The sequence below is a fragment of the Mus caroli genome, unplaced genomic scaffold, assembly GCF_978045245.1.
Source record: "Mus caroli unplaced genomic scaffold, Mus_caroli_1 scaffold_11, whole genome shotgun sequence".
NCBI classification, from domain to species: domain Eukaryota; kingdom Metazoa; phylum Chordata; class Mammalia; order Rodentia; family Muridae; genus Mus; species Mus caroli.
In genome coordinates, this window is record NW_028227266.1 from 105620014 (window position 1) to 105642302 (window position 22289).

Genomic DNA, 22289 nt, shown 5'->3' on the forward strand with positions numbered 1-22289 from the left:
GATGTAGGTTCAATCCTCACTAAAAAATAGAGGAAGTGGTGAAAAATAAAAGGTATATTCAAGAAGGGCGTGGCAATGCTGTTCCCTTTTCTCTTTTGAAACTGGGTTTCTTGGTGTAACATTGGCTGCCTGGAACTCACTCTGTAGATCTGCCTGCTCTGTCTCCTGAGTGCTGGGATTAAAGGTATGTGGTGCCTCCACCACTACCCAGGCTGGCTACTGTTTCTCCAAACAATTTTAAAGATTGTAAGCAAAATTAATTTGCTTAAGTATAAATTTAGCTCATTCTGGTACATGACCTTAGGCAAATTGCTTAAATCTCTGTTTTACAATCTCATACCTCCCTCTCTCCCAGCCTCCCTCCCTCCCTCCCATCATCCCCACCCATCTCCAACAGAGTTTTACACAGCCCAGGCTGACCTTGAGCTCACTGGGGAGGCATGGATCCTAAGCTACTTCTGCAGGCGCTCTCTTGTCTAAGAACTTCCTCGGCTGGGGTTATAGATGTGTAACCACTCCCAGCTTCTACCTTCCAGCTTTCTAAGATAAAGTCAACAGCTGAGGAGGTGGCTCTCAGGAGGTGGAGTGTTTGCCTAGCATGCACAAAGCCTTGGGTCTGAGCCCAAACACTGCATACATTAGACATGGTGCACACTCCTCTCATGACTGCACTTGGGCAGGTTGGAGGTATAAGGATGAGACTTAAAGGTCAGTGAGTAAGGTGCATGCGTGTGGCACAAGTGCAAGGTCCTTTACTCCAACCCCAGTACTCCTGTGAAAAGCCAGGAGAGATGATGCACTTCTGTAATCTCAGCAGTGAAATCTCAGTGGAGAGGTGGGGGAGGGGTAGTATAACGTTAGCTGGCCAGTCAAGTCTAGCATATCTGTGATCTCCAGGTTCAGTGAGAGGACCCATCTCCTAAAAAAATAAAATAATGTGGAAAGTAAATAAGGAAGTTACCCAACATCAACTTCTGGCCTCCATATATACCCATACAATGGCATGCACACACTTGAACAAAAACACAACACTACACACACACACAGAGGTGGGGGGAAAGACACTAAATAAACAAATAAATAAGAAAATGGAGAACAAATCACCATTGTACTAGTCTATGAAGCTACTTGGCTTAGCTTTACACTGTAAGGTTGTGGTATAGTAACAGAACACTTCCAATCTTGCACACACAGACCCCATGTTCAATCCCAAGATCTTCTAAATCGGAAAATGAAAAGGAACAAAAAAGTTTATTGGAGGAAATGTAGGTAAAATAAGATGGGGAACAGAATCTAAGGCCAAGACCGGGAGGCTGAAGCAGGAAGTGGGGCTCAAAGCCAGCTGGAGCTAAAAACAAACAAAACCATTCTTGAAAACAAGGGGTGGTCAGGCAGTGGTGGGGCCCACACCTTTAATCCTAGCATTAGGGAGACAGAGGCTGGCAGTTTTCTGAATTCAAGGCTAGCCTGGTCTACAGAGTGAGTTCCAGGACAACCAGGGCAACACAGAGAAACCCTGTCTCAAAAAAAAAAAAAAAAAGAAAGAAAGAAAGAAAGAAAAAAAAAAAGAAAAAGAAAACCAGGGGATGGAGGAGGTGAGAGCTGAAAATGGTGGTTCACACCTCCAACCCCAAGAAACTAATACAGAGGCATCAGAGACTGAAGGCCCGGCTCAGCCATATAGGGAGTTCAAGGCTTCCTGTGCTAAATGGATAACTTTGTCTCAAAAAGGCGGAAGTCAGCTAAAGTATCAAACAGCGTCTCTGTAACTAGGGCAGACACAGTATCCCTATCATTTCTGGGAGTGACACCAGATTTCACATATACCTCAACATTTAACCTCTAAAAAGGTAGTGCTCCTACCACAGGGCATGAGCTCTTTGGTGTCAGAGACCTGAATTCATGACACCCTTTCCTGTAGCATAGCACCCTTCTTCTCATGTGTACAGATGAATAATGATACCTACAACCCCAGACTGTGAGAACTTACACAGCGCATGACCCAGCAACATAATACAAAATGCAATGACCTAGCACAACACAAACAACTACAGAGCTGTGTCACTCAGGAAAACACACATTATAAGCTGGGCATCAGCTCACTTGGGAGTCCTGTGGAGGTGACAGCTTAGTCCACACCATGTTGGTTTTCTCATGATAACCAATGTTGCAGTTCAGGATAACCTGTTTTTATTTCCAATTATATGTATGACAATCTAAGATATGTGCTGTCTAATTACTAAACAAGCAAAATTTGTTTCAAGACACTCACCTCTAGAACAATAGCTAAGATACAGTTTTACCCAAAAGTTTCAAAATTGGCTTAAAAGTGAGAAAAAAAGGAATTCTTCTCAGACAAAACTAGATAAACCAATTCTACAAAGACTGAATAAAACACTGTAGGGAAAAGAAGAAACTGGAGGCATCCAGAATAATCTATACATAGGCTTCTGGAATGTATCAATTGCATCTGAAACCATTAGAAGCAAACACACCAACGAGATTAGATTTAAGATATCTAAAACATAAATAATTCTTATGCCAAGCCAAGGGAAGTTTACAGAAGCAGCAAAAAGTAAATGCTTTGTCTACATTAAGAGTCAAGATTACGAGCCGGGCGTGGTGGCGCACGCCTTTAATCCCAGCACTCGGGAGGCAGAGGCAGGCGGATTTCTGAGTTCAAGGCCAGCCTGGTCTACAGAGTGAGTTCAGGACAGCCAGGGCTATACAGAGAAACCCTGTCTCGAAAAAAACCAAAAAAAAAAAAAAAAAAAAAAAAAAAGAGTCAAGATTACTCATGACAGATTAGCAAAGTAAAGAAATAAGCATCAACTTAGACAACCTAGAAACTGTAAATGTGAAAGAGTCACACTTTCCAATTGAATAGATTATTTTGTTGGTGAAGGCTACTCTACTATTCAGGCTGGTTTCTTACAAGGAATAACTGCCTGTGTATACTTGGTAAAGTATCCTTTGAAGATCATTTAGACTGTTTAGAACAATAGCAGAAGTGAATCTGAGCTACCAGAGGTTATCTTAAAATGGGAGAGCAGGGTCAACAACATGGCTTTCATAGTCATTTTCCACAATGCTGTGATAAAATATTGACAAAGGAACTTAAAGGAGGAGGGGTTTACTTTAGCTCACATTTCAAGGGTACAGCCCCTGGTTATTTTGCTTCCCCTGACAGGAATCTGAAAACAAGAACTGTATACCTGCATGCGTCTACAGCCTTGGAAATAGTGACACCTCACCTCAGTTAACACAACCAAGCTAATTCCCTATAAGCATACCTAGAGATCCTTCTCCAAGGAGATGTAAAATTCTGACAAGTTGACATTTAATACTAACCATCGCTATGGCGCAACTAGTAAGGTACCGCCTACCTGGCACCCTGAGCTTGAGTCCTTGAAGCCAAGAATCTGCATAAAGAAGAGAACCAAGTCCACAAAGTTTTTCATCTTCATACCTGTACTGTGATATGTGTATTTTTTGTATGTGCAGATACACACACACACACACACACACACAACATATACACATACATTTTTTTAAAAAATTCAATAAAAAAGAAAGAAATTTGGTCTGGTATATTCAATTACATTAATCAGTGACTCCTACTTCACCCTAACCTGAGCAGGCAAGACAAAGCTAGTGAGGCACACCAAGAAAACTACCAATATCTAAAACAAATCACTCTGCCCAAAAGGTATTAACCTGGTTAGGAAAAGCATAATCAAACAAGTCCTTCTACATGAACGGAGGGAAGTGCATGAAAGAAAGGCATCCACAAAGTAAGCCACCTTTATCCCTGGTTGAGAATTTTACCTTAAAAAAGCTAATATGATCTTCTCTATTCTTTTGTTAGATGACTTCAGTCCTAGTGCTAGGAAAGTAGAGAGGAGCAGGATAATAGAAAACTAGCCCAGGCTAAAGAAAGAGCTCAGAGTCCTCGTCCCCATCCCCCACACACTCCAAGGCTACAGAGAAAGATCCTATCTCCTATCTCCAGTGAGAGAGAGAGAGAGAGAGAGAGAGAGAGAGAGAGAGAGGTCATTAGATCTCTTTGTCCCTCTTTCCAGTATGTCCATAGTGAACAAATTGTCTTCTTTTTCCTTTTACTAAAAAAGCCAACAAACAGGCAAACACAAACAAACAAAACAAAACCCCCTATGGGGCTGGAGAGAGGGTTCAGAGGCTGAGGACTCTCAGGTTTGGTCCCCAGCACCCATGTGATAGCACACAGCCACCTGTAAACAGGGGATTCGATGCCCTCTTCCGGCACCAAAAGCACATGTAATTTAATATTCAGGCATTAAACTACTTGGATCATTTGCTACTTGGATCAATACAGTAATTTTATGAACTGTCTGTCAGCAGTTCCTACTAATTCCCTCCTTCATCAATTCTAGTAAGTCAATAATTTTCTAGAAGCCTCAATTATTCTTTCGTTTTTCCTATAGAATAATAACCAACCACAACACCACCTAACCACGTAAGGTTTTTCCAATCAGTACTCAAGAAGTTATTATCATCACCTGTAATCCCAGTAACTGGGATGGGAGGTAGAGACAAGAAAACGGGAAGTTTAAGACTAAAGCTACACAGTGAGTTGGAGAGCAGCTTCAGATAGATACACTACCCTGTCTCAGAAGGGCAAATTAGAAAGGCACAGTGAGCCGGGCATGGTGGCGCACACCTTTTAACCCCAGCACTTGGGAGGCAGAGGCAGGCGGATTTCTGAGTTCGAGGCCAGCCTGGTCTACAGAGTGAGCTCCAGAGAAACCCTGTCTCGAAAAAAAAAAAAGAAAAAAAAGGCACAGTGGCTGGCATACACCTTTAACCTCACTGCTTGGGAAGAAAAGTCAGAAAGATCTCTGTAAGTTCAAGGCCAGTAAGGTCTACACAGAAAGACCATGTCTAAATAAATAATCAAAAAAGTAAATAAATAACCTCAAAATCTTCTGTCTCTCTGCCCACCTCTCCTCTTTCATTTACTCAAATACACACTAAAAAAAACTTAAGTACATCTAAATGTTAAATGTACTGTATATAACTAGAGCACGATACCAAGCATAGTGGATCATGCTTATAACTTCTATCCTCAAAAGCAGAGGCAAGCCCATCATTTCAAGTTCGAAGCCAGCCTAGTCTACAAAGTGAGGTCCAAGTCAGCCAGAACTATATAGCAAAACTGTTTTAAAAAAGAAAAAATTTGGACATTTTTGTACTGAGGGGTACAAAAGGGACTCTTGGTACTCATGGGTTTAATGTCAGTCTAGTTCAGGAAACAATTCAATACTATATTTATTAAGTGCTTAAAATCAGTGACAGAACCCATGTGCACCAGAGGTCAGTGAAAGAAGCAAGAGAATCTGATGTTTAGATACTGGTTAGTGCTCCTGGAAGAGACAGACTATGAGACAACCTCTAAAGGAGCGCAGAACTAAATTATACAACTAATGGGGAGAGAAGGAAACACCAGGTAGGAACCAAAGCTTGTATCTGAAAAGTGCTAAAAATACAAAGTGATGGGTTTTCTGGAATGGAAGACAAACATTAAACATCTATTATTAACTAGCAATGGTTGACACTAAAAATATACAGTGTATGCTGGCCAGAGAGTGATGAGGGAGGTGCCATGGATGGCCAGGCCAGCCAACTAGTGCTGATATGAGAACATGTGCTTCGCAGGTACAGCACTGACAGAAAAAAGTAAGGGTCTTCTATCAACCGACAGGATAGAGAAATAAAATATAGACTATCTACAGAAAATATAGTATTATTTGGGAATGAAAAGTATGAATTGTCAGGCATCATGGTGGTTCATGCCTGTAATTCCAGCATTTGACTAACCAACCAGTCCAGGCTACATGGGGACTATCCAGGACAACCTAACCTTAGAGTGAAGCCTTATCTCAAAAAACAAAAACAAGCCAGGCGGCAGTGGTGGCGCACGCCTTTAATCACAGCAGTTGGGAGGCAGAGGCAGAGGCAGAGGCAGGCAGATTTCTGAGTTCGAGGCCAGCCTGGTCTACAGAGTGAGTTCCAGGACAGCCAGGGCTAGACAGAGAAACCCTGACTCGAAAAACAAAAAAACAAAACAAAAACAAACCACAAAAGCCACCCATTGGACAATTCCATTTATGTATGATACTCAGACTATTCAGTGATTAGGGATGACCTAGGAATGACACCGTATACTTCATGACTGCTCATGACGGTGGAGACTAACGGAGAAGAGTAACAGAGGGCACGACAACACATTCTGATTGTGTATATCCTGGGTAGTGAGTGGGTAAGGAACCTGAGGTTTGTCTTGAACAAAGACTGGCAGCATATACGCAGCCCTTAGTACCACTTTCCTGCCTATGGCACTGATAGGCTTAACAACTATGCCATTGAGCCCTTAAGCAGCGTCCATAGCTATATGCACAAAATCTTCCCCTCAACCCTTTTGTTTCAGAAGGATCTCAAACAAGCAAGTAGCTTCATATAAATTTTCAATTTAAAAGAAAAAACACTCGGAAAAAAAAAAAAAACAAAAAAGAAAAGAAAAGACAAGACAAGACAAACAAAAACCTCTGGTGGCTGCATTAAGGCAGAGAAATTAAATTAGGAGAAAGCTGTTGTGGCCATCTGAGCACAGTGATGAGATCTTGAACTACAACAGCAAAGGGAAAGGCAAAAACAGCATCATAGACTAAGGAAGCAAAACCTCAATGGCCAGTGGAGCCCTACGATGGCAGTCTTGCTCATCAGTAAGTCCCAGCATCCATGTCCCTGGCATATATCAAAGGTCCCATGAGTATTCAACAATTATCTTCCACTGTCTCTTCACAAAACCAGAATGGAGGCAATATTGTTGTCATAAAAATGGAATCTAGAGGTAAATACACACAAATAAGGAACAGTAGAATGTAATTCTGACAGATTTCCAATTCCAAAGAACAAGCTTTTATCTGTGACCCTGGCTTCCAACTTGAACAGCAGGATGGCAACAGGATTGCTAACACTGAAATGGCAAAACAACTAAAATATAGGCTGGGGTCAGAAGCTTGGGTGTTCTCACTGTGTTTTGGTAGCTGGAGCCTTAAATGCGGGGGAAATTCAGGAGGATGTGTGGTGAGAAGAGGATAGTCAGAGGTGAGCTGACGGGGAGTGAAGAACAAGAGTCTACACAGAGTCACAGAGGGAAGGAGACAATGAGCCCAGAGCAGCTTTCAAGAAAGCCATCAGTAAGGTATGCTCAAAGGGGTCAAATTCTAGAGCAGCACAGGCACATTCGATGGGAGAGTCACTGGAACTGCAGAGAATGGCAGCACTTAGGGCTGGGGTTCCAACAGCTGAAGCCTGCCTGTTTCTAAGTGTGTCAGAATCTGGGGCTCACAGAAAACAGATCCCAAATCTACTTATAAGTAATGGTATGTTTTGAATGTCTGTGTCCCTCAAACCCTCAAGGTTTTTATAGAATTTTTTTTCATTGTCTGTCTGTATATATAAAGGCCTACATGAATTTATGTGCACCCCTGCATGCAGGTGCCTGAAGACGCCAGAGGACATCAGATTCTCTAGAATTGGACTTACAGAAGGTTGTGGACCACCTGCACCCACGTCCTCTGCAAGAGTAGTTAGCACTCTTAACTGCTGAACCTTCTCCCCAGCCCCAACCCTCATGTTTTTACACTGAGTTTTTAATACCTTTAAATGTATCTGGAGATGGGACATTGGGAAGTAATTCAATCACAAATGTACAAGCCTCCCTTAAACAGAGGCTTACAGAAGAAGAAACACCAAGAGGAACTGGGCAAATCCAGGCCTCAGAAGCTGCCCCACCACCTGGCCTGAGGCAAGAACAATGGGTCAGCAGCAGTTTCCGACTTCAGCAAAAGTTCGGGAATGTCCCTTGAGATGGAGCCAATAATGGAGGTTCCCATCTCTCCCCAGAATTCTAATGTGCTTTAAATAGGGCCTTAGGGCTCATTTGGGCATCTCCATCTTGGAATAGGAGAACCCAACATGCTGGACTTCTACAGAATAAAATACTCTTTGCTTTTACATGCTATTTGAGTCTAGGGTATCACTCTTCAGAGAATCATGGACCCTTACATTTGGGGGCTCTTGTCCAGGATTCGCTGGAGACCCTCTGACCCAAATAGTGAAGTGTTTTTTCCAACCAATAAGTCCAGGCTCCCAGTTGTCTTTTGTCTTGTCCATATCTGTGTTTCTCTTTCAGGTTTAATCTGGAGGCTGAGAGGGATAAGGCGGACTCATGATTTTGTCCCAGGAAGAAGCAGGAAAACTTGCTAGTTCTCATCTGGATTGTGACTTGGCTGTGGGTCCATGGGCCTCCCATGCACAGGGAGGAAGGCCATCTGAGACAGCCTTTCATTTTGTTTTTGATCTCCAGGGAATGTCCTTCTGTATCTGTCTCTGTGTGTTCTGTTTGTGCTTTTTGTCCTCTAGTAGAAACTTTTTCTTTAGAATGGGACAGTCACAAAGCATCCCACTGGGTGCCGAACCATTTTAAGGACTTTTGCCAAGTCCCAGAAGACTCCGGTCTGGTTGTTCATCCCCACAAATTAACCATCTTTTACAGGCGAAAGTGGTCCACCTATAAAGTATGATGGCCTGAGGAGAGACTTTCCATCTCCCCATCATTTACAGAGTGAAGGTTTAGTTTATGGGGCCTGGGTCCATATATCACTAAGTGGCAATACCTGGTCGAGAAGCCCACTGTTTTGTTACTGCCTCGCCACTCTCTACCCTTCTTTCTCTAAAGGAGAGTCAGCCTCCACCCTCTGCCTTGCTCCTGCTTTGTTCCTTTCTTCCCCTTTTCTCTGCCCCCCTCCTTATGTTCCTAATTATGCCACCTTTGCCCCCCACCCCACCCCGCCCAGCCAGCACAGGCAAAGGGAGGAGCAGCCCCTAACTCGTCCACCTACTGCCCAGAGGGCCAACTCTACTACAGCCTTACACCTCTGGGCTACAGGACCCTCCAGATGCTCAGGGGAGACACTTCATGACATATGTGCCATTTGCCAATAATGGTCTTTACAATTGGAAGTTGCAAAACTCCCTATTTTTAGAAAGACTATCAGCTCTCACAGGTTTTTTTGTTGTTGTTGTTGTTGTTTTGTTTTTTTTTTTCGAGACAGGGTTTCTCTGTGTAGCCCTGGCTGTCCTGGAACTCACTTTGTAGACCAGGCTGGCCTCGAACTCAGAAATCCGCCTGCCTCTGCCTCCCGAGTGCTGGGATTAAAGGCATGCGCCACCGCCCGGCTTCTCACAGGTTTTCTTTCTTGTTTTTTTTTAATGACCTACAAATCTTGCTAGGTCCTAGGTCTCTCTTTTTTTTTTTTTTTTTTTTATTTATTTATTTATTTATTTATTTATTTATTTATTATATGTAAGTACACTGTAGCTGTCTTCAGACACTCCAGAAGAGGGCGCCAGATCTTGTTACAGATGGTTGTGAGCCACCATGTGGTTGCTGGGATTTGAACTCTGGACCTTCAAAAGAGCAGTCGGGTGCTCTTACCCACTGAGCCATCTCATCAGCCCTCACAGGTTTTCTTGATTCAACCATGCTGACTCACCTGCCAACCTCGGATGACTGTTAGTAAGTCCAGGCCCTCTTCACGACAGAAAGGATCCTGGGAGCTGCCTGGAAATTTGATCTGGGGGGAGCAAATGGGCTGCCCACCCAAGCCCAGGCTGATATTGATGCAGCCTTTCCTTTGACTTGACCCAACAGGGATTTTGACACTGTTGAAGGTAAGGAGAGGCCCTGGGTTTACTGCCAGATTCTGATGGGGGGCCTCCAAGAGATCGCCAGACAGCCCACAAATTTATCTAAGGCGAGCCAGGTGATTCAGAGAAATAAGGGGAGCCCCCAAGAATATCTAGAAAGACTTTTTGAAGCCTATAAGGACCTACACTCCTTTTGACCCAGAAGCCAGAGAGCACCAGTCAGCTGGTGCTTTTGTTAACATGGCTTTTGTTAACCAAGCTGCCCCTGACTTCCGTTGGAAGCTTCAGCCACTGAATGGCTTGTGGCCTGCCTCTGGCACCCAAAAGCCAGTCTCTGTTACCTCTGAATGGGAAGATTTGGAGAGAGGCTTCAGGAGCATGCAGGTGCCCACTGAGGTCAGAAGAGGGCATCAGCTCCCTCAGAGCTGGAGTTGCAGGCAGCTGGGAGTCACAGGACATGTATGCTGGAAATTGCCTGCAACTCTAGCTGAGGGATCTGACACCATCTTCTGACCTCAGCGGACACCTGCATTCATGTATACATACACATTAATATGAATTTTACTTTAATTTATGTCTGAGACTGGTGGTACTGGCTTTTAATCCGAGCCCTTAGAAAGCAGAGGCAAGTAAGTGGTTCTCTGTGAGTCTGAGGTCAGCTGACCAACATAGAGAATTCCAGGCCAAGACCAATGTGTGGATACTACATTCCTCCTTAGAATAGGGAACAAAATACCCATGAAAGGAGTTACAGAGACAAAGTTTGGAGCTAAGACGAAAGGATGGACTATCCAGAGACTACCCCACCCCGGGGATCCATCACATAACCAGCCACCAAACCCAGACACTATTGCACATGCCAGCAAGATTTTGCTGAAGGGACCCTGGTATAGCTGTCTCCTATGAGGCTATGCCAGTGCCTGGCAAATACAGAAGTGGATGCTCATGGTCATCTATAAGATGGAACACAGGGCCCCCGATGAAGAAGCTAGAGAAAGTACCCAAGGAGCTGAAGGGGTCTGCAACCCTATAGGTGGGACAATAATATGAACTAACCAGTACCCCCAGAGCTCGTGTCTCTAGCTGCATATGTAGCAGAAGATGGCCTAGTCGGCCATCATGAGGCCCCTTGGTATTACAAACTTTATATGCCCCAGTACAGGGGAACGCCAGGGCCAAGAAGTGGGAGTGGGTGGGTAAAGGAACAGGGCAGGTGAAGGGTATAGAGAACTTTCGGGATAACACTTGAAATGTAAATAAAGAAAAAAAAAAGAATTCCAGGCCAGCCAGAGATACACTGTGAGACCCTGTCTCAAAAGAGACAAAATGAATAAATAGAAATAATTTAAAAAAAAAAATAAAAGAATCTTCTTCATCTCTTTTTATTTGCTTCTTTGTAAAGAGGGATATGTTTGCTTCTAGCTTATTGGGAGAAGATAAAGTAAATGCATAAAATAAATGCATAAAAATTGTTTCCCAGCACTTGGGAGGCAAAGGCAGGGGATTTCTGATTTCGAGGCCAGCCTGGTCTACAAAGTGAGTTCCAGGACAGCCAGGATAGCCTGTCTCGAAAACAAAACAACAAAAAAAATTTATTTATTTATTTATTTATTTAGGGGTTGGGAGATGGCTCAGTGGTTATGAGCACTAACTGCTCTTCTGAAAGGTCCTGAGTTCAAATCCCGGCAACCACATGATGGCTCACAACCATCCATAATGAGATCTATTGCCCTCTTCTGGGGTGTCTGAAGTCAGCTACAGTGTACTTATATATAATAAATAAATAAATCTTTGGGCCGGAATGAGTGGGGCCAGAGAGAGAAGAAAAAGTGTCTGAAGACAGTTACAGTGTACTTATATATAATATACAAATAAATCTTTAAAAAAAAAATCTTGCGGGCTGGTGAGATAGCTCAGTGGGTAAGAGCACCCGACTGCTCTTCCGAAGGTCCAGAGTTCAAATCCCAGCAACCACATGGTGGCTCACAACCATCCGCAATGAGATCTGGCGCCCTCTTCTGGAGTGTCTGAAGACAGCTACAGTGTACTTACATATAATAAAGAAATCTTAAAAAAAAAAAAAAAATCTTGCTTGTTATGTTTTGGTTTGGGTTCCAGCAGGCCATCAAGTTCAGTGTCATGTAACCCTTACCAGCTAAGCCATCTCACTAACCCCATGAAAAAGTAAAGTGTAACAGATATAGTAGCCTGTGTTTATTATCTTAGCAAGTAGGAGGCTAATAAGGCCAGAGGATTCCCAGCATAGTCTTGGCTACAGAATAAAACCGTCTCAGAAAGACATACAGCAGACAAAAGGGACATATATATATGAGCTATACTTAATACGAGAGCAAGGATTTTCATAACTACCCTAATTACAGTAATTTTTTCAAGCTTTCTTTTGCTGCAGTCTGGTACCTGCATGAGAACAGTAACTTGATTATTTCAATAATCTTATTAACACTCAGCTTTCAGAAAGATTTCTATATGACCTGATAAGCCATGAAAATTAATTCACAATAGTTCCTTTGGTTCTTCAAGATAGAGTTTCTCTGTGTAGCCCTGGCTGTCCTGGAAAACTCTATGTAGACCAGGCTGGCCTCGAACTCAGAGATCCACCTTCCTCTGCTGGGATTACAGTCGTGCCAGCAAAATCACAGTAATTTAAATGATATGTTATTTTAGCACTAAGAGCAAAAGTAGCCGGGCGTGGTTGCGCACGCCTTTAATCCCAGCACTTGGGAGGCAGAGGCAGGCAGATTTCTGAGTTCGAGGCCAGCCTGGTCTATACAGTGAGTTCCAGGACAGCCAGGGATATACAGAGAAACCCTGTCTCGGAAAAAAAAAAAAAAAAAAAAAAAGAGCCAAGAAAGTATCTTGTAGTGAGACATGCTTTCAATCTCAAAGTTGGGAAAACCTTTGGAAGACAGAGGTAGGCAGATCAAGAGTTCATTCAAAGCCGGGCGTGGTGGCGCACGCCTTTAATCCCAGCACTCGGGAGGCAGAGGCAGGCGGATTTCTGAGTTCGAGGCCAGCCTGGTCTACAAAGTGAGTTCCAGGACAGCCAAGGCTACACAGAGAACCCTGTCTCGAAAAACCAAAAAAAAAAAAAAACTTTGGGCTGGTGAGATGGCTCAGTGGGTAAGAGCACCCGACTGCTCTTCTGAAGGTCCAGAGTTCAAATCCCAGCAACCACATGGTGGCTCACAACCATCCGCAACAAGATCTGGCGCCCTCTTCTGGAGTGTCTGAAGACAGCTACAGTGTACTTACATATAATAAATAAAATCTTTAAAAAAAAAAAAAAGAGTTCATTCAAGGCCAGCCTGGTTTACATGTCAAGTTCCCCAGCTAGCCAAGGCTACATACATACAAAGCTGCCCTGTCTCAAAAAATCAAACAAACACACAGGGTGATGGTGGTACATGCCTTTAATTCTAGTACTTGGGAGGCAGAGGCAGGAGAATTTCTCCGAGTTCCAGGCCTGCTTGGTCTATAGAGCAAGTTCCAGAACAGCCAAAGTTACAAACAGAAATCCTGTCTCAAAAAGAAGGAGAGGCAGGGGCTGGTGAGATGGCTCAGTGGGTAAGAGCACCCGACTGCTCTTCCGAAGGTCCAGAGTTCAAATCCCAGCAACCACATGGTAGCTCACAACCATCTGTAACAAGATCTGGCGCCCTCTTCTGGAGTGTCTGAAGACATCTACAGTGTACTTACATATAATAAATAAATCTAAAAAAAAAAAAAAAAAGAAGGAGAGGCAGGGCAGGGGGAAGGAAAGAGAGATTGTAAGACAGGAAGCATGGGTCAGGTGGTAAAGTCCCTGCACTAAGCCTGAGGGTCTGTGGCCAACTCCTAGAACATATGGTGGATCATGGTAGCAAAAAGAAAATCAACCCAAGCTCTTGAGCTGTCCTCTCATCTCCACACATGTGCCATGACATGTTTGCTTGCACACAGTGGGTAGGTAGGTAAATAGAGTTTTTATTTTTAATAACCAAGAGAATATAGGTACAACATATTTCTGTACCTTCTAGGTAAACAAATCAGAACGCAAAGTATCTGGAAACAGAATCTATCCATTTCACTACTGGGCTGAGCAGAGTGGAACAACTAATTCCAAAGCCTCTGATTTCGAATTCCCTAAGAAAGCTTAGTGAAATAATCTTATTTCCCCAGTAAAGTGGCTATCAATCTATCAAGGCCTCCAAAAGGTCCACCAGAGCTAGCAGAAGTCACAACATCCTACTACTGAGTTCATTTCCCATTCACGAATAGGTGGAGGCTTGGCTACAGCTGTTTGGACATGGTGGGACAAACTGAATAGTCACTTTCTACACACACACACACACACACACACACACACACACACACACGAGGCAAAATGCCTACAGCAATAAACAGCCCTGGAAGATCTAGACAGCAGCAAGGAAGAACTGCCACATTTGCTACCATAGACATGTAAGATCCAAAAAGAGCAAGTAACAGTCCCCAGACTTAGCCGGGCGTGGTGGCGCACGCCTTTAATCCCAGCACTCGGGAGGCAGAGGCAGGCGGATTTCTGAGTTCGAGGCCAGCCTGGTCTACAAAGTGAGTGCCAGGACAGCCAGGACTACACAGAGAAACCCTGTCTCGAAAAACCAAAAAAAAAAAAACAGTCCCCAGACTCAAACACATGAACACAGTCAGGTTTGGAAGCACATTCCAGTATTCCCAACACTTGGAGGACTAAGACAGAACACTGCAGGCTCAAATCAAGCCTGTGCTACACAGCAAGACCCTGCATTAAAGAAAAAGGATATGGAATAAACACTGTTTCCACAGCAAGTAAGAAGGTTCGGTAACCTAGAACATGAGAGCAGAGGCTTTGCTTCAGTGTCAGGGCAGGTCACATGTGACTGAGGTCAGGACCTTCATCATCACTAGTACACCAAGTGACTTCAAATCACCCATAAGCACAGGTCATTTAATTGCTCACTCAACAGACTTTGCCAAGCAGCTTTTCTGTGCCAGTAATGGTAAGGTCCTAGGATATAAAGTTTAAAAACAAAACAAAACAAAACTGAGTGTTGTGATATTCATGTAATCCCAGCACTGAAAGGCCGAGGGAAGAGAATCACAAGTTCCCTAAATCTTCTTTACTGACCTCCACGTGTGGGCACACACATAAGCACATACACAGTAAGTACATATATACATGCATACATACATGCATAAACATTTTTTAAAGGGGAATAAATTAAAAACCCTGTCCTTGGGCTAGAGAGATCAGTGGTTAAGACCACCTGCTGCTCCTGTAGAGGACCCAGGTTTGACTCCCAGTACCCACACCAGGTGTCTCACAACCACCTGTAACTCCACTTCCAGTGGACCCTCTTCTGGCCTCTGAGGGCACCAGGTATAAGTGCAATACACACACATATATACAAATATACACACATATACATAAAATTTTAAAACATATTAAATCTCTTTTTCGAGTCCTATCTCTGTGTAGTGTGAAATAGGGGGCAGCTTGGCAGCACTTGTCTGGACCTGGTGGGACAAACTGAAACCTCACTTTTTACACATGAAGTTTAATTTTGTAGTTATAGAAAACATGCAAAAATACCAAAACTGAGCAGTTCAGTGTGATTGCTAGAAGTACCCCCAAACTGCAATGCATACTCAAAGAGAGATAGCCATCCAAGGAAAGCTTTCATTAGGAACAGATGTAGGGGGAGAAAATAACAAATCAAAACAAAAATAAGGCTGGGGATGAAGCTCAATGGTAGAACACTTGTCCTCCACACAGAGAGCCTGAGTTCAATCCCTCGGGAAGGTTGAGGTATATGCAGGGAGATAAGATGTCTGAATTCTTGACTCAAGCCTTAAAGTTGGCCACACACTCTAAAAAAAGCTCTGTGGTATTCAGAGTTCATGACAACATAAAACATTTCAGCATTTCTACAATATTAGACCAATGGTATAAATAACTTCATAATCACAAAATTCAAATTCTCCAATAAACTCTGGTCAAATAATCTTACTTTCTGAATATGGTAACAATGAGTTCAGTTAGGCCTCTAACAAGTCTGTCAGTCAGTCTCGAAACCACATACAACTTTATTATAACTTGGCCTCAAGTATCAGGGTAATTACAGTAGAAGAGAAACTAAAAGATATGAGAGGCCAAGTCGAATATATATATATAATATGTTGAATCAGACATGCCAGATGATCACAGGATTTCCAAGCTAGTAAAACATTTACTCTTAACTGGAATTGAAGACCACTCGCAAATGAAGGAATGATTCCACTAAAGGATTTGGGGGGTCACTTATTTCAAATCACTCTGGTCATTCCTTAATTTTTCCCCTTGAACATTAACGGAATTTTGAAAACTGAGTCAGGAAAACTGAGCTGGGCAGTGGTGTCACCCACCTTTAGTCCCAGCACTTGGAGGCAGAGGCATCCCAGGAATAGTCAGAGCTACACAGAGAAGCCATCCCAAAAGACAGACAGAAAAACAAACAAATCTGAATAACTAACAAAGCCTGTAACCTTTGCCCATCAAAGGCAGGTCGGCAGGTCTAAGGGTTGGGGAGATGGCTCAGTGGTTAAGAGTACATACTGTTCTTGCAGAGGACCCAAGTCAGATTTCCAGCACCCACATCAGGTAGCTCACAATTGCCTCTAACTCCAGCTCCATATGATCTGATACCCCTCTGTCCTCCTACACACACACACACACACAAACGAAATGATTGTTACGTGTGTTAAAACAAAACTACAAAAACCATGTTTGAACAGAGTGCTAAATTTTAAGTTTAGCATGCCAAGAGGTTTCCTTCTGGCTTCTCCAAAGAAATTGCCAGGGGAAAAAACTAGAAGTGCTAATAATGACCTTGAGCTCTGTGTGCTCCTACTTGCCAGTACTAGAAAAAGACAGTCTCACCCATTCCTCCCGCCTGAGCACCAGCAGATGCACACTGCACAGCTTGCCTTCATCCCTCATTGCTACACAACACCTAGCTACATTTTACTATCATTACTTAGAATAGCAGCTCCTGAGTCCAGGTGCAGAGGCTGACACCTACAATTGAGCATTCAAGAAGCTGAAGTAGTGAAATGCTGCAAGTTCAAAGCTAGTGTAGGCATAAGGTAATAGATCTCCAGTTTACACATAAACGACTTGCAGAGTACGAACTTGTAACCACAACAATGGAAGGCTGAAGAGGAGGAGGAGTTCAAGGCCAGGCTGGAGTCTGGACAACATATTGACTTCTACAACAACATGAGCTACAGTTTGAGATCCTGTCTCAAATAACAAATGCAGAGCTGGGCACTGCAGCACATGCCTTTAAGCCCAGCACTTGAAGACAGAGGCAGGTAGATTTCTGTGAATTTGAGGCCACCTTGTTATAGATAGCGAATCCCAAGCCTGTCTCAAAAAGGAGTTTTAAAAAGAACTACAGGCTGGATGGATGGCTCAGCAGTTAGGAGTACTGCTCTTGAAGGGGATCTGAACCCACTTCACAATTCACAACTGCCTGTAACTCTAGCTCCTGGAAGATCAACACCTCTAGCCTCCACACACACCCTCACATACATACATGTCCATACCCACATATGTGCAAATTTAAAATAATAATGGGCCAGGCATGGTGGCGCATGCCTTTAATCCCAGCACCTAGGAGGCAGAGGCAGGTGGATTTCTGAGTTCAAGGCCAGCCTGGTCTACAGAGTGAGGACAGCCAGGGCTACACAGAGAAACCCTGTCTCGGAAAAACAACAACAATTCACAGAGATCCACCTGCCTCTGCCTCCAGAGTGCTAGCCAAAAGACGTGTACCACCATGGCCTGGCAATTGATAATTTAAGAAATTATTCTTAAATTTAAGAGAAAAAAACCCTAGAATTAGAACTAGCAGTACAGGACTGGAGAGATGGCTCACCGGTTAAGAGCACTGACTGCTCTTCCAGAGGTCCTGAGTTCAATTCCCAGCAGTCACATGGTAGCTCACAACCATCATAATATAATACCCTCTTTTTGTGTGTCTGAAGACAGCTACAGTGTACTCATATAAATAAATTAAATAAATCTTTAAAAAGAAGAAGAAGAACAACAACAACAACTATCAGTACAGGCACACAAACTAATTTCACTTCTCATGTGACAATACGAGCTTGCAACTAGGTAATAAATACATCCTATACACTCAAGATAAATTCAGATGGCACACTGATCCTGATATGGCTTTGTTCATATAGCTTTCCCTTTAATATATATAAAGAACCAACTTCTGCCTGCGAAGTGCATGCAGAGCTCTGGTGTGTGGCCATAAGAATCCAAGCTGGAGTTTACACACTGCCTCTAGAACAGAATCACTGAACGCAGATATTTGTAGTGAAGATAAAATCCTGTGAGAGCAAGGATGCTGAGATGATAACGACAAAGATTTAGCAGATTCAATGTAATCACTTCATGGCAGTAAGAGATAATGAAACTTCATGAATTTAGGGGTCTAAAGAGCTTTGAGCAGCAGAAATTATAAAGATTTTTTTCACATCCTCCTCTATAGTTACATATATATATATATATATATATATATATATATATATATATAGTTAGTGAAGCCTTTTACATTAGTTTGGGCTTAGAAGAATTGTACTGAAAGCTCCAAGAATTACAACATACTATGGGGTTTAAGTTTGTGGATCATTACAAACAATAGCCACAGTGCTAAAAACAAAATATGAGTCACAATTCAAAAAAGAGGGGAAAGGGGGAAAATGAACAGAGAAAAGCTTTAAAGTCAAATACCATTAAGAAATTCGTTACTTAAATGACTGCTGGCGACAGCCACCACACTGACTTTGGAGTAAGAAAGAAAAGTCCACACTGTCCTCTCCTCTAGAACAAATTCATTAAGCCCCCCCAAATACCCATTCCAGCTTCAAAGTCCAGGCACCAACAGTCAGCCACATCCGCCAGTAAGAGCAGTAATCTAACAGATCTGAGTCACACACTCCCCCGCAGTAAGAGGTCATTCTCTAGCAGGAAGCCCACTCTGCAAAGTGCTCTTGTTCTACTCCCAGACAGCCACCATGACCCACATAAAGCCAATTCTTCGACCCCAGAAGCTGCCGGCCATCTTCTCCCTCCCTTCCCAGCTCGCATGGGCCTTTTCCTAACCCAAGGCAGCTAACACTCACTACTCCTGTGACAAGTTTCCTACCTGAGAACCACTCTTAACACGGATACATCTTAGCCGTGAAGGATCCATCTAGCTCCTATAGGGCTCAACTCTTTTGTGCCCAACTAAGCTCGTGCCTTTCCAGGAACTACTCCCCAGTTACCTCAGAGAAGCTAAACTCTCCATGCCTCTTCTCCCCAAACCCGACTCAGCCTAACAAATTCTCAGACGGCCCGAGGGAGTACAGAGACCCACACCTATGTCCATTAGGGACCAAGCCACAGGGGCCCCTAAAATTCGAACCACAATCCCTCTCCCTCAAACCACGGCACGGTTTGCCGGTGTTATAACATCAGGAGCGCATAGCCACTGTAGTTCAGTCTCGGTAATTACGACTGCCTTCCTTGACAACGAAATCCCTAAATATCAAGCCACTGAAGTCCCGGGTGGATGCCAAGACCCCCTCCAAGCCTCCAGTCACTGGAGTTTCCCAGGTCGGACGCAGCTCCCCCTAAGGCCCAAGCCGCCAGGAGTAGCTTGCTACCCCAGGCTGCTGCACGCCGGGGACTCTGGCCGCGTCCCCATTGTTGCGGGTCCCAGCGGCCCCGGCAGGGAGTAAGGGGACCGCAGGGGCTCTCACCTCCCGTGCCACGGATCCGGGCCGCACCGGACCGGGCTGGGCCGTAGGACCTCGCGTTCTGCCGCACCCTCTTGGACGGTGTCTGCGGCGGCGGGAGCCGGAGAAGCGGCTGAGGCGGGAAGCAGCCAGCCAGGCCCGGGCGCCGCAGGCTGGCTCTGGCCGAGGGTCGGTCTTCTCCGGCGGCGGCGCTCTCAGCCTCCGCTCGCGGTCCGCGCCAGAAAGCTTCCCCCTCCCGGCCCTCTCACCCGGCCACCCGGGCGGGAACACAAGCCACCCGCAGCAAAGTTCCGCTGTGAGTCCTGTTGTTCTTTCCCAGGGAAAGACACTAAACGGCGATTCTTGGGTGAGTAAGGTGTATTTACTACAGAGGATCTTTTCATGAATAAGTGAGACCAAAAAAATAAAATAAAATAAGGAACAAAACAAAATCGAAAACAAAAACAATCCCATGCTAGAACCTGCCTGGAACTGGTTGAGCCAACTGAATGGATTTTACTAACTACCAAAAACACACACTAATCAGTACAAATGAGCCTGAGCTCCTACACTTCTCAATTTGGGATAACGTCAAAACATACCGGGAACGAGATAGTGCGGATATGAGGTGTAAATTCGTTGCGGGTGCTGTCAAAAGTCAATGCTACTACAGCTGTAGCCTCCAACAAAAGTTGTTCTTCCTTGAATTGATGCATGCCATTGTAATTCTCCTCCCTTCATCCCTACCTGTCCGTGGTTCCTGTTGACTGCAGCTGTCTTCAGAATTATCTAGAAGACTAGCAGAGGCGACTGCCGAGTTGGGAGGGGGGAGTACTGCGGAGGGGGGATCGCTGACACTCAAACGCAGGTTGAGGTTACAGGATTTTTCTCCCTGAAGTTGGAGATTGTTATGCTCCACTTTCTTATGAGCAGCTGTATTGTTGTCTCTTTCCACTACATTACCTTGGCTCTCCCCCCGCAACCCCCACCAGCGCCAAAGTGAATATGGGCGAAAGATGAAAATATTGGGTAAGTGGGTCTGGGTTGTTTTGTTTGTTTGTTTTTTTAAGGTTTTTTGTTTGTTTGTTTGTTTGTTTGTTAGGTTCGTTATTGGTTTTTGTTGTTGTTGTTTTGGTTTTTCGAGACAGGGTTTTTCTGTGTAGCCCTGGCTGTCCTGGAACTCACTCTGTAGACCAGGCTGTCCTCGAACTCAGAAATCCACCTGCCTCTACCTCTCAAGTTCTTGGATTAAAGGCACGTGACACCAGTCCAGTTATTAGAACCATATCTCAAATTACAAAAGTTTAAATATGTACAGATAATAGCCCTATAGATGACCAGAGGGACAAAAATGAGACCAGAGACTCTAAAGGAGCCTTACTTATTCTCTCTCCTCACATAAGTGAGCTTATATGAAGAACTTATTTCTCTCTCACAACTGAGCTTGGAGTAACAGGAGCCAACAATGGCTCCCCCCACCCCACCCCCTGCCGCCATCCCGTTCCCCCACCCACCCACCCACCCGGTGATAGAAGTTTCTTCTATTCTTTCCTCTCAGGAAGCCATTGTTCTGAAACATATAGATGTCTATTGATGGCTCTTCATTCAAATAAACTTAAAAGAGCTGGGCAGTGGTGGTGCACCCACGCCTTTAATCCCAGCACTTGGGAGGCAGAGGCAGGTGGATTTCTGAGTTTGAGGCCAGCCTGGTCTACAGAGTGAGTTCCAGGACAGCCAGGGCTACATAGAGAAACCCTGTCTCAAAAAACCAAACACCCCCCACCCAAAAAAAAAAAAAAAAAAAAAAAAGAGCTGGTCTTCCTTGCTAGTAGTCAAGTGGATCTATTTTTGAAGGTTTTCTTTGTTTTCCTCGTGAAATTAAAAACGGATTAGGCTTTTTGCAAATTCAAATTGAACCTAGAAGGCAACAGGAGAAGCCCTAATTTAAAGCTAGCCAGAGAAAGAGAGAGAGAGAGAAAGAGAGAGAGAGAGAGAGAGAGAGAGAGAGAGAGAGAGGAGAGAGAGAGGTGGGGAAGAGAAGGGCACAAAAAGAGAGGGGCGAGGGCAGGAATGAGGAGAGGAGAGGGGGAGAGGAACGGGGATGGGAGAGAGGAGAGAAGAAGAAGGCAGGGGAGGGGTAGAGGGGAGAGGAGAGGGAGGGAAGGGAGAAAGAGTTAGAGAGGAAGGGAGGGAAGGAGAAGAAAGGAGAGAGACAGGAGACTGGAGGGGAATGTGGTAGGAATGTGGTATCTGCCAGAGGTGTCAGGCACTGCCAATACAATACGCCTGCCAGAGAAGGCAGGGCAAAGTCCAGGAGTCCACAACCAGACCAGAAGGGGAAAGCAGGATCTGGGACAAATGCAGTGGTTCCCAATCTCCTCTCTCTGAGTACCAGTGCACTGCCAGTGTTCTACCTGGAGAGAAAGTCAAGAACTGGGGTCCTGGCCCACGTTTCCCCTCAGGGCATCTGCACACCGGGCAGGAAGGGGAAAGTGGAACCAGGGATTCACTCAGAGAGCAAGTGCGCAGTACTGGAGGGGCGGGAGGGAAAAAAAAATGGCCTTCTTCAGGAGTCTTAATGTCACGGCTCATTTAGGCAAAGGCTTCCCTGAAAAGATCTCTAGTGAAGCAGATTTCTGAGACCATCCTTCCTTGTTTGTATTGCTTTACCCGGGATGAGTGTAGATGCATACACCTTATTCTGGGTGAACCAGGGATTATATACTTTTGAGGGAAGGGGT

General features: G+C 44.3%; 1 protein-coding gene across 1 annotated transcript in view; it reads right to left on the reverse strand.

Annotated features, from left to right (window-relative positions):
* The window catches only part of Rad54l2 (RAD54 like 2), a 109779-nt gene extending 90006 nt beyond the window's left edge, over window positions 1-19773 (reverse strand). Inside the window, exon 1 of the mRNA XM_021171453.3 lies at window positions 19573-19773. The gene's annotated coding sequence lies outside the window, so the exon portion shown is untranslated. The remainder of the gene's footprint in view (window positions 1-19572) is intronic.
* Between the last annotated feature and the right edge of the window lie 2516 nt (window positions 19774-22289).